Raw genomic sequence first — 16,120 nt, 5'->3', positions numbered from 1 at the left:
CATACAGAGCAATGGAATAGAATGGAGAAGAGCCCAGAAATAGTCTTGTACATATGGTCAAATGATGTTTGACAAGGGTGCCAAGACCATTCAATGGGGAAAGGACAGTTTTTTCAAGAAATGGTGCTGGGGACACTGGACATCCACATTCAAAAGAATGAAGTTGGATTCTCATATAACACCATGTATGAAAATTCACTCAAAATGGATCAAAGATTGGGATGGAAAACCTAAACCTATGAAACTTTTGGAAGAAAACTTCGGGTCAAAGCTTCATAGCATTGGGTTTGGTGATGAATTCTTGGATCAGACACTAAAAGCACAGGCAACAAGAGAATAAATAGAGAAATCAGACTTCATGGGAATTGAAAATTATGTGCTTCAGAAGAGAATATTATAGAGCAAAAAGGCAACCTACAGAAAATATATCTGAGGAAGGGTTAATATCCAGAACAGATAGAACTTCTAAAACTCTGCAACAAAAAACCCAAACAACCTGATTTAAAAATGGGCAAAGAACTTGAATAAACATTTCTCTAAAAAAGATGTATAGATGGCCTATAAGCATACAAAAAGATGCTCAGCATCACTCATCATCAGGGAGATGCAGATCAAAACCACAGGGAGATACCACTTCATACATGTTAGGATGACTACTATTTTTAAAAAAAAGAGCGAGAGAAGAAGGGTGCCTGGCTGGCTCAGTCAGTGGAGCACATGACTCTTGATCTCAGGGTCCTGAGTTCAAGCCCCATGTTGGGTATAGAGATTACTTAAATAAATAAATGTTTTAAAAAATTAAAATTAAAATTTATTTATTTATTTTTAAGATTTATTTATTTATTTGAGAGAGCAAGAATGAGAGAGAGAGAGAGTACATGAGAGGGGGGAGGGTTAGAGGGAGAAGCAGGCTCCTCACTGATCAGGGAGCCCGATGCGGGACTCGATCCAGGGACTCCAGGATCATGACCTGAGCCAAAGGCAGTCACTTAACCAACTGAGCCACCCAGGCGCCCCTAAAATTTAAATTTAAAAAAAGGAAATAACATGTTGGCGAGGATGCAGAGAAATTAGAACACTTGTACACTGTTGGTGGGAATGTAAAATGGTACAACCACTGTGGAAAACTGTACGGTGGTTTCTCAGAAAATTAAAATTACCATCTGACCCAGAAATTCCACTTCTGGCTCTATACTCAAAAGAATCGGAAGCAGCAACTCAAAGAGGTATTTGCACAACCATGTTCATAGCAGTGTTATTGATGATGGCCAAGAGAAGGAAGCAACCCAAGCGCCCATCAACAAGTGAATGGCTAAGTAAATTGGTCCATCCAAACAATGAAATGTCTTTCATCTTTATTTTGTTTGTTTGTTTTTTGTTTTTTTTTTTTATCTTTCATCTTTAAAAGGAAGTTCTGACACATGCTACAACATGGTTGACTCTTGAGGACATTTTGCTAAGTGACATAAGCCAGTCACAAAAAGACAAACACAGTAGGGTTCCACTTATATGAGTGCTTATAAGTAAGTACCCAGAGGAGTCAAATCATAGAAAGTAGAATGGTTGCCAGGGGCTGGGGAGGCAGGGAGGGTATAGTTTAACAGGTATAGTTTCAGTTTTACCTTTTGAAAAGAGTTCTGGCGGTGGGTGGTTGTGGTAGTTGTATAACGTTATGAATGTATATGATACCACTGAACTTATACCTAAAAATAGGTAAGATGGAAAATTTTTTAAAAGATTTTTTTATTTAGGGGTACCTGGGTGGCTCGGTCAGTTGGGCTCAGGTCATGTTCCCAGGGTCCTAGGATCGAGCCCTGCATTGAGCTCCCTGATCAGCAGGGAGTCTGCTTCTCCCTCTCCCTCTGCCCCTGCCCCTGCTCCTTCTCTCTCTCTCTCTCAAATATATAAATAAAATCTTTTTTATTTATTTGAGAGAGAGAGAACACAAGCAAGGAGGACTGGGATCCGCAAAGGACACTGGGATCATGACCTAAGCTGAAGGCAGATGCTTAACTGACCGAGCCACCCAGGTACCCCAAAATGGTAAATTTTATGTTATGTGTATTTTACCACAATTTAAAAAATCTGTCTCCTCAGCGAGGCCAACCTTCATTGCCTTTGCAAGTATTCCCTGTATCCCCTTATTTTACCTCTACTACTTCTTACCATGTAACATACCATCCCCTTACTTCTTCCTCTTATGCACTGGATGTGTTTCCCACTTGAATGTGGCACATTCTGGCACACAGAAATGCTCAATAAATATTCATCTATAAAAGCTTTATTGAGATGTAAGTCACAAACCATGCAACCTGCTCACTTAAACTGTGTAGTTTAGGGATTTTTGTATATTCACAAGGCTGTGCAGCCATCACTGCTGCTAACTCCAGCACATTGTCATGATCTAAACAGAAACCCCCTACCCACTAGCAGTCACCGCCCATAATCCCCAGGTCCCCCAGCCCCTGGCAACCACTGATCCGCTTTCTGTCTCTGGGCCCATGTGAATGGACTCATGCCGTGCGTGTTCTTTGGTGACTGGCTCCTTTCACTAGGCATGATGTTTCTGATGTTTGCTCACGTAATACACAGCAGTACTTCATTTCTGTCTCACTTTTTTTTTTCATCTTGCCATTTGGTTCTGCATGCCATCTTTCAATCAGCTCAGTTCAAATGTCACCTCCTCTGTTAATCTGCCAAGACTTAGAGCACCACAATCCAGGGTGACCACCCTGCTACTTCAGAAATAGATGTTTGGCCTGCTAAATCTTAAGGACTAAACTACTTATTCTTCGAGACTATCATTCCTCGTTTTCTTCTATCAGGGTTGATTTTCCATTTTACATGCTCCTGCAAGACACTGGAGAAGTAGATCTACATCTCCTAGCTAACGCACCAGGAAGTCAAACCCGTTTTGCTCCTGCCACCAAGTGGTCAGAGGCAAGCATGACACCAATCCAGACTGCACTGGCCAGACCCCAGAGGGATGAAGAAACTGAGCCAGGCTTGATGTTCCTGTGCATGACACACAGCAACTTAACCTCATTTTCAGAGTGTGGCATGCCTGCGTTGACTGAAAATGTTTCCAAACCCAAGTCGGGCTTTTCATGGGTGTGGTTCGAGGTTGTCTCAATCACTTACAAACCAGGCTGGTTGTCAGAATTACTGTGGGTGTTTAAAATATAGAGATGCCAAGGCCCCATCTCAGCCTAATGAATTAGGCATTTCCAGGATTGCAACCCAGACCTCTGTATTTTAAACATCTCAACAGGTTGAGAACCACCGTGCTGAATTATAAGTTCAGCACTGTAGTGCCTGCTCCTGGCATATGGCTGGCACATGAAAAGTACACAGGTATAGATTGAATGAACGAATGGATTCAGTGAAAGAACAAATGGCTGAATACTGTAAAGATTTTTATAAAACAGGTTTTTTTTTACATTGAGGTGAAATTCACATAACACAAAATGTGCCATTTTAAACTGAACAATTTAATGGCATTTAGTACATTCATAATGTTGTACAACAATGACCTCTATCTAATTCCAAAATATTTCCATCATCCCAGAAGGAGACCACATACCCATTAAGCAGTTACTCCTCGTTCTTATTCCCTGGAGCCCCTTGCATCCACTAAACTACTTTCTGTCTCTATGGGTTTGCCTGTTCTGGACATTTCGTTAAGTGGAATCACACAAGATGTGTCCGTTTGTGTTTGATTTCTCTCACTGAGCATAATGATTTCAAGGTCCGTCCACATTGAAGCACAAATCAAGACTCCACTCCTTTTTGTGGCTGAATAATATTTCAGTGTGTGTAGAGAACATGTTTGTTATTCAGCTGTTCATCGACACATGGAACAGTTTTCATGCAGTTAGCTGGTAGAGGACATGCCACACAAGTTCATTCTCTGGTTCACTGCACATGAATCTGATGAACACCTGTCTTGTTCACTCTAGGGTCTGTGGTCTAACCTACACATGGCTGTTTTATGGCATGAAGGGGAATGACTGTCATGTGTGATATTTATGGAGACACAGACTTTAGCCTCAGTATGCACCTTCTGAGGGAAGTCTCATGTCCTCTTCAGAAAGCTCTATTTGTTTGAAGCTTTTCTGGTTTCTTTGATTGAAACACGCTACTCTAGCCCAGGATCCTCCTCAAAAGGACTAAGCACCCACTTGTCCTGGCACATGTTGTCAGTGAGCCTCTCTATGGCCAAGTCTACTGCATCCTGGCAGGCCTTGGGATCGTGAGTCCCAGATCTTCCAAGGGGGGCCTCGCAGGGCCCTCAGGTCACACTCATCACCTGCTCCCCAATCTGTGAGGAAAGAGACACTAGCAGATTATTGCTTAAAACTTTTGGCCCACAAATCTAAGACCCTGTTAAATAAGAACAGCACTGGAAAACCCAAGCAAGATATCCCAAGACCCCTTTTATAGGATATCCTCCTTTCCTCTTGTATTTAGGATTCTTTTGGGTGTGAGGTCCCTGAAACCCATTAACTATTTGAAATTTAGGTATAAGTTATACAGTGAAGTACACAACTCTTAAACATACAGCTTAGTAAATTTTAACATATGTATACATCTGTGTCATCCCTCCCTAATCATATTGAGCATCTGCAGCCCCTGAAAGCCTCCTCGTTGCCTGTCCAGTGGCTTCTACCCCAGAGGAAACCCATGTTCTGACCTCCATCACCATCAAGTAGTGCTGCTTGCTCTGGACTTCACTAAATGGACTTGTCAACATAAACACTCTGAGCCTGACTTCTTTCACCCAGCATTATGCCTTTGAATTCACCTGTGTGGTTATCTGCAGTGTGGTTCATCTTATCCCATTATTATATGATATTCCACTGTGTGTACATGTCCCAGTTCACTTACCTGATCTAGTGCCGATGGACATCTGCGTTGTTTCCATTTCGACTGCTGTGAGTCACACACTCTGGCCATTGTGGTCTGCTGGGGTCTCGTGCCCTCATTTCTGTTGGTCGTATATACGCAGGAGTGGAACTATGGGTGGAGTCCAGTGTTCATTTGTTTACTCATTCAACAGCATTTACTGAGCATGTATTACCTATGAGGCCCAGCCCTAGGGGACAGAGCAGCAGCAAATTCCCTGCTCCCAGAAACTTCATCAGTATCTGTGGTTGAAACAGTAAATAAGGACTATAGGCCTCTGGGGACACCACCTCACTGTGCACCTCTCTTCTGCCTCAGTCTCCCTACCTGCCATGCAACACTGATGAGAACGCCTGTCAGTGTGGTGACAGTCACTGACCGAGGTGACACTGTATTGGCAGTGTTGCTGGCCTGGATATCCACAGCCCTGTCACCGGGGCCTTTGCTTCTTGGAGGGACATTGACTCCTCCCATCCAACCCTCAGCCTCCAGCAGAGCAGACTGGCTGAGAAGTGGGCACCTAAATCACACACAACCCATCTACAAGCTGGGTGAGATCTATGGGGACCCCACCCCAGAGGGCAGAGGCAGCTAGCTTCTCAATCCTGGGGTGCAGAGTGTGGCTGAGCCAGAATCTGAACAGAGGACCCCAGAGTGGAGGCAGGGCAGTGACCAGTTGCACCTGTACCTTTGGAGAAGACATTGAGTGAACAGATGCTAGGAGAGGGTCAGGGGCCCACAGGGGGTCTGGGTCCTGGGGGGGACTTGAAGAGTCCCTGTGGGCTTTGGGTCCATGCCCAGTCCTCCCCGGTGGGTCCTTACAACTGACAGCCCTTCTCTGGAGCTGCCCTGACCACGCCCCTGTACCCTGATGGAAACAGTGTCTCCAGGTACCCTGAATCTTTGGGGAGGGCAAGGCCAGGTGTTCCCGGTGCCTCTCTCTGTTTTTCCCTCTGACCCTTTACCTTTCAGACTGATTTCCTTCTTGAAAATCAACCTCCCAAAATTAAGTCCACCCAAGTTCCCAAATAAAATGAAAAGCCATTTTTCTTGCAAATCTTATATGAACATAATTTAATATAAGGCATAAACTAATAAACTAAGGATCATATATTACAGCAGTACCACAGTAAAAAAACAAGCCACTATAAGAGACAAATGTACAGTATTTTCGCCAAGGGGAAAAGGGAAATAGAAATGAGATGTGAGTTATATTCTGTGTATAAATAACTTTAAAGAGAAATAATAAAGATAACTTTTGTAACTTTCAGTATATTTGGGGAGAGATTATTTAATTGCAGTAAAATAAGAGGTGGTAAGTTTAGCTGAAGCTTTGCATAATCAGGATTAAGTTAGTTTCCTAAGAAAGGCACAATAAGCAAGTATCATTTTATAGGATTTTTAAGATTTTGGAGATACATAGCATTTCTTTGTGTTTGAGTGCCAAGACTTCAGCAGGGCAGCTTCATCTGAAAGGTGACAAGTGGTCTTTAAAACTTTAAAACTTCTTGTAAAATCTCTTTAACAAAATACTACTGAGCGATAAAAAAAAAAAAAAAGGAACTATTGATATGCACAACAACTTGGACGGACTTCCAGAGAATTACACTGGGTGAGAAAAGCCAATCCCAGAAGGTTACACACTGTATAATCCCATTTATATAACATTCTTGAAATGGAAAATTACAGAACAGGAATGGACAAGCTGTTGGGGGGAGGTGGGTGTGGTTATAAAAGAAGAGACCCTGGTGGTGATGGGTGTCTGTATCTTGACTGAGGTGGTGGACACACGAACCTACGCTCATGACAGAACCCATGCATCTAAATGCACACATATGCACAAGTGAGCAGATGTAAATTTGGGGAAACCTGAGTAGGAGCGGTGGCTTGTATCAATGTTGATCCATCAGTATCCTGGTTCATACTACACTATGGTTTTGCAAGGTATTACTCTTGGGAAAACAGAAAATGGTAGACAGGATCTCTCTGTAGTGCTTCTTAGAATTGAACGTATGTCTGCAGTGATCTCACAATAAAAAGTTTAATTTTTAAAAAGTAGGAAGAGGAGCAGCTGGGTGGCTCAGTCAGTTGAATGTCCAATTCTTGGTTTCGACTCTGGTGGTGATCTAAGGGTGGTGGGACCAAGCCCCACATGAGGCTCTGTGCTCAGCGTGGGGTCTGCTTGAGATTCCCTCCCTCTCCTTCTCCCCCTCCCCCGACTCGTGCGCACACTCTCTCTAAAATAAAATAAATAAAATCTTAAAAAACATTAAAATAAAATAGAAGAGCAGGAAGAGGGGGGCGCTTGGCTGGCTCAGTTGATAGAGCATGTGACTCTTGATCTCAAGGTCGTGAGTTCAATCCCCACATTGGGCGTGGAGCCTACTTAAAAAATAAACAAACAAATAAGCAGGAAGGAACTCTCCTTAGAGTCCAGCCCTCCAGGGCACCCACATAGATCATAAGGTAGGAAGGGAGGCTGAGACCGAATCCTTCAAGCTCTGCCTGGGGTGTGTGCCTGGTGTCAGCTTCCTGTGGCACAGCCGTCCTTCCTCCGCGCATGCAGAGTCCAGGTGCTTGGTTTGGCTGGTGGCAGACCCAAAGAAGCTCCTTCCAGCTGCGAGTCCAATTCTGCTGCTGACCCAGGCTGCCACCCCTATGTCTCAGGTATTTTTAGGACTCACTTGGGGGAGCACTTTTGCCAACATTTCCAGCTTTGTTACTGTTAATTTGCTGTTGCCCTTGCATTTGTTTACTTGCTTTGTTTTGCATGTGAGCACGAAGGAGGAAGTCCTATAGGTCAAGGGTCAGAGTTCTCTTCCCACCTGCAAAGGGAGAGGCCCTGGGGTCAGGCCAGGTCACAGTGCAGCTAGAAGCTCTCAGGGTGGTGCCTCATGGAGCACAGGCTTGTCCTGTGTCTCCCACGAGACTCAGGTATAGGAGGGTGGCTCACAGAAGGCCTCGTAAACACTCAGTACTGCAGGGAATTTGGAAATGCAGAGACATGTAAGGAAGAGAATAAGAATAAAAAGCACTCACCATCCCACTGCCCAGAGAAACCCAAGGTTAACTTATCAGAACATTTCCTTGCCTTTAAAAAAAATTGTGTGTTGGTGAGTGCAATCTTCTGTTTTGATTCCCACATTTTTCACTGAACATTACATTATGAATATTTCTCAATGACCAAATTAAAAAGGATAATTTATTATGTCTTAGTGTTCTTGCGTGTAGTTATCCCAGCTCTCCAACCGACCCCTTGTTGCTCACTCAGTGGAGTTTTAACTGTTTATATAAGAATCATGCTCTTCTGGAGGCCCCATCCAAGTTTAAATCCTTCTCAGAGATTTCTTTTTCTATCTAGTAAGCACAGCGTTATGAAGAAAAATTGAGAAATTTGCTTCCCAACCACATTATAAGACTCGTCAGTGTAGTAAAAGTTTTACTATCATATTCCTGCTCGGCTCAGTTTTTTGCAATGAAATTGGGGGTCTCCATGCAAAACTTCTCTTTTGCAGGAAGAGGAATCATTTGTGTCTTTGAATTTTATCTGGTTTTAAAAAGTTGTTTCTTGGGGCGCCTGGGTGGCTCAGTCATTAAGCGTCTGCCTTCGGCTCAGGTCATGATCTCAGGGTGCTGGGATTGAGCCCTGCATCGGGCTCCCTGCTCCGAGGGAAGCCTGCTTCTCCCTCTCCCACTACCCCTGCTTGTGTTCCCTCTCTCGCTTTATCTATCTCTGTCAAATGAATAAATAAAATCTTAAAAAAAATAAAATAAAAAGTTGTTTCTTAATGATCTCTTGGGGCATTTGTCTTAACTAATGTCTGAGTGTGCTGAGGTTTTTATAGCTTCTTAAAACTGTCAGGAGACGCTATTGGACCTTTCAGTAGGGTCACACCGGTTCAGTGGTGAAACCCCTTTGACCAGGAACCCCAAAGAACACAAACAGAAGCATGTAAGTGGTTGACTGTGGGAAGTCGGGGTGGGGGGTGGGAGGGGCAGAGGACTGCTGCTTCTCAACATAAACTCTTTGGTGACATTTCATATTCTTACCTTGTGAATGTGTTACTTTGAATAAAAAACATGGGGAAAGAGATGCCTTCAATTCAGTCTCAAAAGTCACAGGGGATAAATCTCCTTAATTTACAGAAATGTAGGCAGGCGCATGTTTCTTTCTCTTCTGTGTAGAAGATGGAGGTTAGGGTATTTGCCAGAGAAAAGATGTTTCTGGTATTCTCTGGAGCCCAGGCTGACCTGTGATTCCAAAGCAAGGCTGTGCCATCACCCAGCCTGACCTCCCTTGCCTGTCCGTGGAGGGACCCACTGGATGGGGTGTTGTCTGTGATCCAGGCGAGATGCTGGTGTGAGGGGAGCTCAACCACAGTGTTTCCACATTACAGGAAGAGAATGCTTCCCGGTTTCAAAGGAGATTAAGTTAACAGATGAAATGAATGTGGTTAATGTTTCCCCCGTAGCGGTTTCTTAGACCCTGGATGCCCGCTGCGACCACTGGCTACTGGCAGGGGTGCAGACATTGAGATGTCAGCCCTCCAGCCCAGTCTTTGCCCATGTTCCATATCATGCCTTCCTTCCACATCTCAGCCTGAAGAGTAAATGTAGTAAATAAACTTATGAAATTTATTTGTGTATAGCTAAATTGTGGTTTCTTGAAATAATGTATTTTTAAGTGCAGAGCACTATATGCATATCATATAGTAATCTTTTATACATGTAGAATTGTTCCAGGTACCTATGATGGAATAAAATATATTCATAGTCCTAATGTTCAACAAAATCATCATGCCCTCCAAAGTCTCTACTCTCTGAGCAAACCTGGTATTCATTAGAAGACAGTGAATACTCTACCTTCTGTAACTTTCCTGCAACGACTTAGGGAGTGAGCCCTTTGAAAAGATTGATTCTTCCCATAAACTTCAGAAGTATATTTCAAGGAGGTGTCCGCATTCGTCACAGACAAATTTGGGAAGATTGCCTCCTGTGACCTTCCTTTCTTCCCCTTTGGGCAACAGTAGCTCTGAATATGCAGCTGCTTCCTTGACACCCTGGACTAAGCATGTCCAAGGGAGAATTCTTGATCTTCCTCCTGAAAGCTGCGCCTTCCCATTCTTACCCATCTCAGTAAATGGCAGCCCCATTTGCCCAATCAATTGCCACAGCCAATGCCCAAGAGATACTGATTCCTCACTTTTTCTCGCTAACCCTCCAGTGCCATCCACCAACGTGTTCTCTTGACAATACCCCAAAGCCGTTGGCTCCTCCCCATCTCTGCCATCACTGTGACACTCTGGTCCAGGCCACCATCCTCTCTCATAGGCCTCCTCACTGGACTTCTTGCTTTCTACTTTTACCTAGTAAAGTGCATCTTCCATTACAGCAGCCACCAAAACCAGAAATAAGATACCACTGGCATCTTATTAAACTTCTTAGTGGCTTTATACCAGTCACAGTCTAGTCAGGAAAACAGGCCCAACTTCAAGTGTGTATAACCAAGGGATTTAAGGTAGGGAATTGTGCACACAGAGGTGAGGCAATCTGGAGACAGCCCAGATAACAGGGCAGGAATCCGTTGCCACCTCTAGTCCAGAGGGAAAAAAGGAGGAAGCTGGGGCAGCACTAAGGATAATCCACATTCCTTCCTGTGGCTACCACGGCCCCAGTACCTAGAGCAGTGCCTGGCGTATAGGCACTTGGTGAATGTTGGTCAGTCGGTTGGTTGGTTGGTTGGATGGATGGATGGATGGATGGATGGATGGACGGACCGATGAATTCGCTTTCCACTTGGCATCTCCCTTCCAGACGTCATGTATATATTCAGAAGGGCTGATGGTGGCATCCCACTTTCCGCAGAGATCTCTGCCCAGGAACTATGTGGCCTCTGGTGTCAGCCACACTTGGATTTGAATCCTGCCTGCCACTGCCTAGCTGTATGAGCTTGGATGCTTCTGTGTCCTCGTCAGTAAAAGAGGGATTATAGTCATGATGGCTGCCTCATCAGGTTGATGTGAGCAGCCCCAAGGTGCCGGTATCCAGTCTCAGCATGGTTGCTGTGCTGTAGGCACAGGTAAGTGTAACCTGGACGAAGAGTCAGCCTGTGCCTTGGGAGCAGCTCTCTCCCAGACAAGCACTACTATGGTCTGGGCAACATTTTGCGGGTATCACAGAAACTCCATAGTATTCTATTCATAGTATTCTTTGCAGAGCTGGCGTGCTGAGTATTTCAGAGCTGGGTGCCATAGGGTGGCACTGTTTGCTAGCCATTGGCTTCAGCATCTGCGCACTCTGCCTGGATGCACCACCGAGTCAGTCTGTGCTGACAGGGCTCAAGTGGCTCTGCGCTGGTCAGCACAGATTTTTTAATTTAAAAATCACATTCTTCTGGATTGACCATATAATTTAGAAAGGTCTTCCAGAAACTGGACTGGTTGTAAAAGAGATCACTTTGAAATCTTTTGTCTAGCCAGTCAGTTTCACTAATCTGTTTTGAAAATGCATAAAACCAGATAGAATTCCTGGAACATGCTCTCAAATGCATCAGATCTCCTGGGTAAAAACAGTTGCATCTCTGTCCTGAGGATGAAGGGGGACGTGGCACTTGTCTTTCTTCACCCGCCCACACCACCCTGGCTCCATGGGCCTCACACCGGCCCTGCAGATCTGGATCAGGACTTAGCAACTATGAAGTTTGCTAGTGCATGGAGTGAGGTATTCAGCCTAGACAAGTGGCATTTACATTAAATAAAATTTTCAGAAGTAATGTGTCTGATTGAGGAATTGTTTATTTAAATATTCACACATTTAATAATGGCAATTCCTACGTTTTATCAATCATTAGATAGCTGCTTGACTCCCCGCCCTAAGTGCCTTACTGTGTCCAGCCGCCCAAGGACCACCGAGTCAGCACGATTTGATGGTGAAGGAAGTCCATCCTGGAAGGGGGCCTAGTGACTTGCCAAGGTGTCTAGTCCAGGAAGAGTCAGAGCCAGAATCCCACCCAGGGTGTCAGACCCCAAAGTCTGCCATTGGACACTGTGCATTGGCCCAACCGAGGTCATGTCAGTGGGAGGAAACTGCCTTTGCTGCACTGCACTTTATAGCTGGACCTGGGGTTCAGCGTCGGTCTCATGACTATATTCCATGTGCTTGAAGGGGATTTGGCAGGTGGTTGACATCTTCTGACCCACCTTCTTTGGGGCTGCAGAGTGAAGGAAGGGGACCGTAGAGAACAGTACAGTGTGCAGACTGCTTCCACATCACTAAGTTTGGACACTAAGCCCATCCTTCTCGCCCGCCCCCCCCCCCCGGCTTATTTCTTCGGCTAGGAGTAGTGTGCTGTGCGGATGGACACCTCCCTCGTGCAGGTGTCAGATTGGAGCACTTCCGAACACCCTATTTTAATCTTCTTCCTACTTAGTGCTGTTTGATGTTTTCCTTTCTATTTAAGTGACTATTTTTTATTTATTTATTTGAGAGAGAGAGCACGAGAGGGGGAGGGTCAGAGGGAGAAGCAGACTCCCCGCTGAGCAGGGAGCCCGATGTGGGACTCGATCCCGGGACTCCAGGATCATGACCTGAGCCAAAGGCAGCCGCTTAACCAATTGAGCCATCCAGGCACCCTTAAGTGACTGTTTTTACTTTCTGTCTTCTCCTCGCTCAAATTGAAGTTCCGTGTGGTAAGAAATTTTGCCTAGTCCTCCAGCCAATAGAAAGCTATTAAATTAGCTGTTAAATGAGCCATTCCCAAAGCAACAAGCAAAAAGTACAGGAGAGACCTCACAATCTGCAAAGAAGGGAATGCACCCTGATAACTTTAAAGAAATGGCTAGAATTTAAGTGCATACTTAAATTCTTTTCAAGACATAGTGAGACTGTTTAAACAGCTTGATTTTTCCTGCAGTCTTAGATCAGCAGCCTATTTAGATGGAGCTGGAAATCCTCAGCTTCTTAATAAAAATCTCACCAACAAAGAATGGCTACCAGATATCTTTGGATTGGGCACCAGACCAACACAGCCGCATTAGGCAGCAGTGCTGGCGGCCATCTGGCCCGACTGCTCAGTGTTGCAGAGGCTTAAACATTTCCACTGAAACCCAGCGTAGCTTGTTCTTCGTTGAGAGGAAGGGGCAAGAAGAGGTTTTCCTGAGTGCTAGAAACGCACTTTGGTAAAATGATGTCTACCCCAAACTCCCAGCACCAACAAGGCTAGTAAAACGAGCACAGAACCCTTGTAATGTGGGAGGATTACAGTCACCATAAATATTTATGGAGCCGCAGCAGCTTCTTAAGCGGAATACACAGGACATCTGCCGCCGAGGCTGACGTTCAGCCTGGGTATTTCCATCCGCAGACTCAAGTAACATGTCCATTTTTTACAAAGAAAAATTGTATTTTTAAAGTGAGTTCCTCACCTACCAAAACTGCCTGCCTCGAAGATCTAAGAAGCCCCTGCCCCACTGATTTCTAATACTTTGCTATCTTCCACCAGGAGGAGACTCAGATGTCTGGCCCCTGCCAGTCCTGGTGCGGCACCCCTTTGTGCGGCTGCGGGGAGGTGTGCGGTGCATAGGGGAGGCGTGTGCCCGCTCCATCCCCTGGCGTCTGTTTGGCCTTGAGCCCCCAGGAGGCTAAGCGCTTGGTTCTTGAGTTTCGATGGCAGTTTTCCCACTTGCCGTGGAGTTCCCTGTAAGAAGTGTAGTCTTCCTCCTGTTGTTTTGGGTTGTTGTTTATACAGTGCTCCAGATACATATGGCACTTGGAAGCAATTAAGGTAAAGATGCAAAGTGGGCCTGTCCCACAGGGCTCCTGATCTGCCAATCTCCCGCTCCCAGGGAGGCCCAGCTCAGACAGGAGCCTTATGAGGCGAGGCACACACCAAAGGAGCACAGGGAGGATACACTCTTCAGAGTAGTTCTGTTTTGTTGCCTTTCTTTTTTTAAAGATTTATTTATTTATTTTAGAGAGAAAGAGAGAGAAAGATGGGGGGGAGGGGCAGAGGGAGAAGAGAATCTCAAGCTGACTCGGCACTGAGCCTGAGCCTGACGGGGGGGCTCGATCCCATGACCTGAGATCATGACCGGAGCTGAAACCAAGAGTCGGACACCCAACGAACTGGGCCACCGAAGTGCCCCTGTTTTGTTGCTTTTTAAGATTGGTTTTTAATATCAGTTGATAGAAAACAGAAGCCCTTCCGCCCAAAGATGAAGCTGAAGATTTGCAGCTGCTACTGGTGGAAACTAACACTGTGGCTTTGTAGCCACATAGGCCATGACAACATTTGCCATCTCTCGTCGAGAAACCACCATAAACCCCTGGTCCGTGTGTGTCTTCACGGGTGTAAAAGTGAGAGACAGGAGGCCTTGGGGAGCAAAGGTGGTGAGGTCATCCACAATGGTTTTTCTGCGTTCCTGTTTGTCACTGGTGGTTTGGTCCACCTGGAGGTGGCCATGCAATGTGGCACGGAGATTCCACACACACTCTCTCAGTGACTGTGACTTGCCACCATTGCCCCACCAAACCATGCTGGCCTTTCACATTATGATAGTGTGTGCACAGGGGGGTCGTAAGTGTGCTGTGGCTGCAGGCCTTCCTCTCTGTTCCCCCCGAAAGCGCCACAGCGGCATTGTGTGGAATACAGGGAAAACAGAGGGTGACTAGGTTTTCTTATGCTTAGCCCCGATGAGAAGAGAATAAACTAAAATAGAGTAGAACTTCATTAATGTGCAACAGTAGAAAAAGCCTTTATACTCTGCACTTATCAAAGTATCCTTCATGTACTGAAAGTTGCCTTGATATGCCATTAAATGTGGTTAATTAATATGTGAAAATTTAACCAAGATATATTTGTGCAGAAGGGGTTATGCAACAGAAAGGAGCCACACTGTATTTAACCTAAAGGGGGCAGCAGTTTATTCTCTCCAAGGTTTGAAGACATATTCTTTAGATCCAGGGGAGGGGAGGGGATCATGCAATGTAAGTGTGTCAGTTACAGTAGCAAAGAGCAGATATATGGAAAAACCTGCCACATTCAGATTTTAGCAATGCTCATAGACTTTTCTGACGACACATAATGGAGAGAAGAGAGCAGGGGATAAAATTCTGATAGCGATTTAGGCTGACTGCATGTTAACAGACTCGATTTAATATTCAAACTAGTCAAGTAATTTGCTCTGAACTCCAAAATAATAAATATAAATGTGAAGTAAATGACATCAGATTGGCCAGAGGCCTGGGGGAGAGTAGCATGCCAACCCAGGGTGGGGACTCTGCTCTGTTTGTACTTTAGACCCCCAGCATCAGCTGGGGGTAGCTGGACAGATGACCCTGGGATGGCACATGTGTGTTTCTATACTCCAGCCTGGCAGCCACTGGGTTTTGCCAGAGGTGTGTGTGTGTGTGTGTGTGTGTGTCTGTCTGTCTCTTTCTCTCTCACAGACACATACACACACACCCCTGACTATGCATGTCAGAGAACAATGCAGTTCCCCATAACTGATTCTACAGAAAAGGTAAGCTGCTTGTAGTCAGGGAGCAGGAATTTTTTTCTGGGCTGTGTGACGAGCTCAGGATTTATTCTGGCCAGCTCAAAAAAGTAATATGTGTTATCCTGAATTCCTGGGTATTGTCGGGCTCAGCTGGGCTGGGTGGGAGCCCTGGTTTCCGGGACCTTGTGGTCTATGCTCGTTTGAAAAAAAAAAAAATGATTTGCAGCTTCAATAAAAGAACAGCACAGAAGCAGAAGCACTTAGTTGTGTATTTTGGTTTAAGAAAATGAGATGGTCTCTAGGACACTACACAGTAACTTCAATTTAAATACTGCCCACAGATTTCAGTATTACTTGAATATTTGAAAGAGAATTATGGGTGTTCACAGTATTAGTTGACCTAGGGTTCAAGAGGTGTGCAGAAAAAAAATCCCAAACACTTGAATAAGGATATTTTCAACATCTTTCTCCAACTAAAATCAAGCTGCTGTGCATGTCTGGCAGCCATGTTTCCCAAATCTCGTTCACCTTCCACCATCACCATGTCCCCAGATCATCTGCACTGCTATCAACCTCAAATCACTTGTGTTCCTCTAAGTTAATGTACTTTCCAGCTTATATAAATTTAAAATGAAACTATATCACACTATAAAATTATACTTGTAGCCTTTTAGGAGTACCCTTAACTTTTAGCACACATACTTGAATTAACAGCCTAA

Source organism: Mirounga angustirostris, unplaced genomic scaffold (genome assembly GCF_029215605.1).
Source record: "Mirounga angustirostris isolate CCGP_5_RB_7025 unplaced genomic scaffold, mMirAng1.0.hap1 SCAF_5, whole genome shotgun sequence".
Lineage (NCBI taxonomy): Eukaryota > Metazoa > Chordata > Mammalia > Carnivora > Phocidae > Mirounga > Mirounga angustirostris.
Note: the sequence above shows the minus strand (reverse complement) of the source record.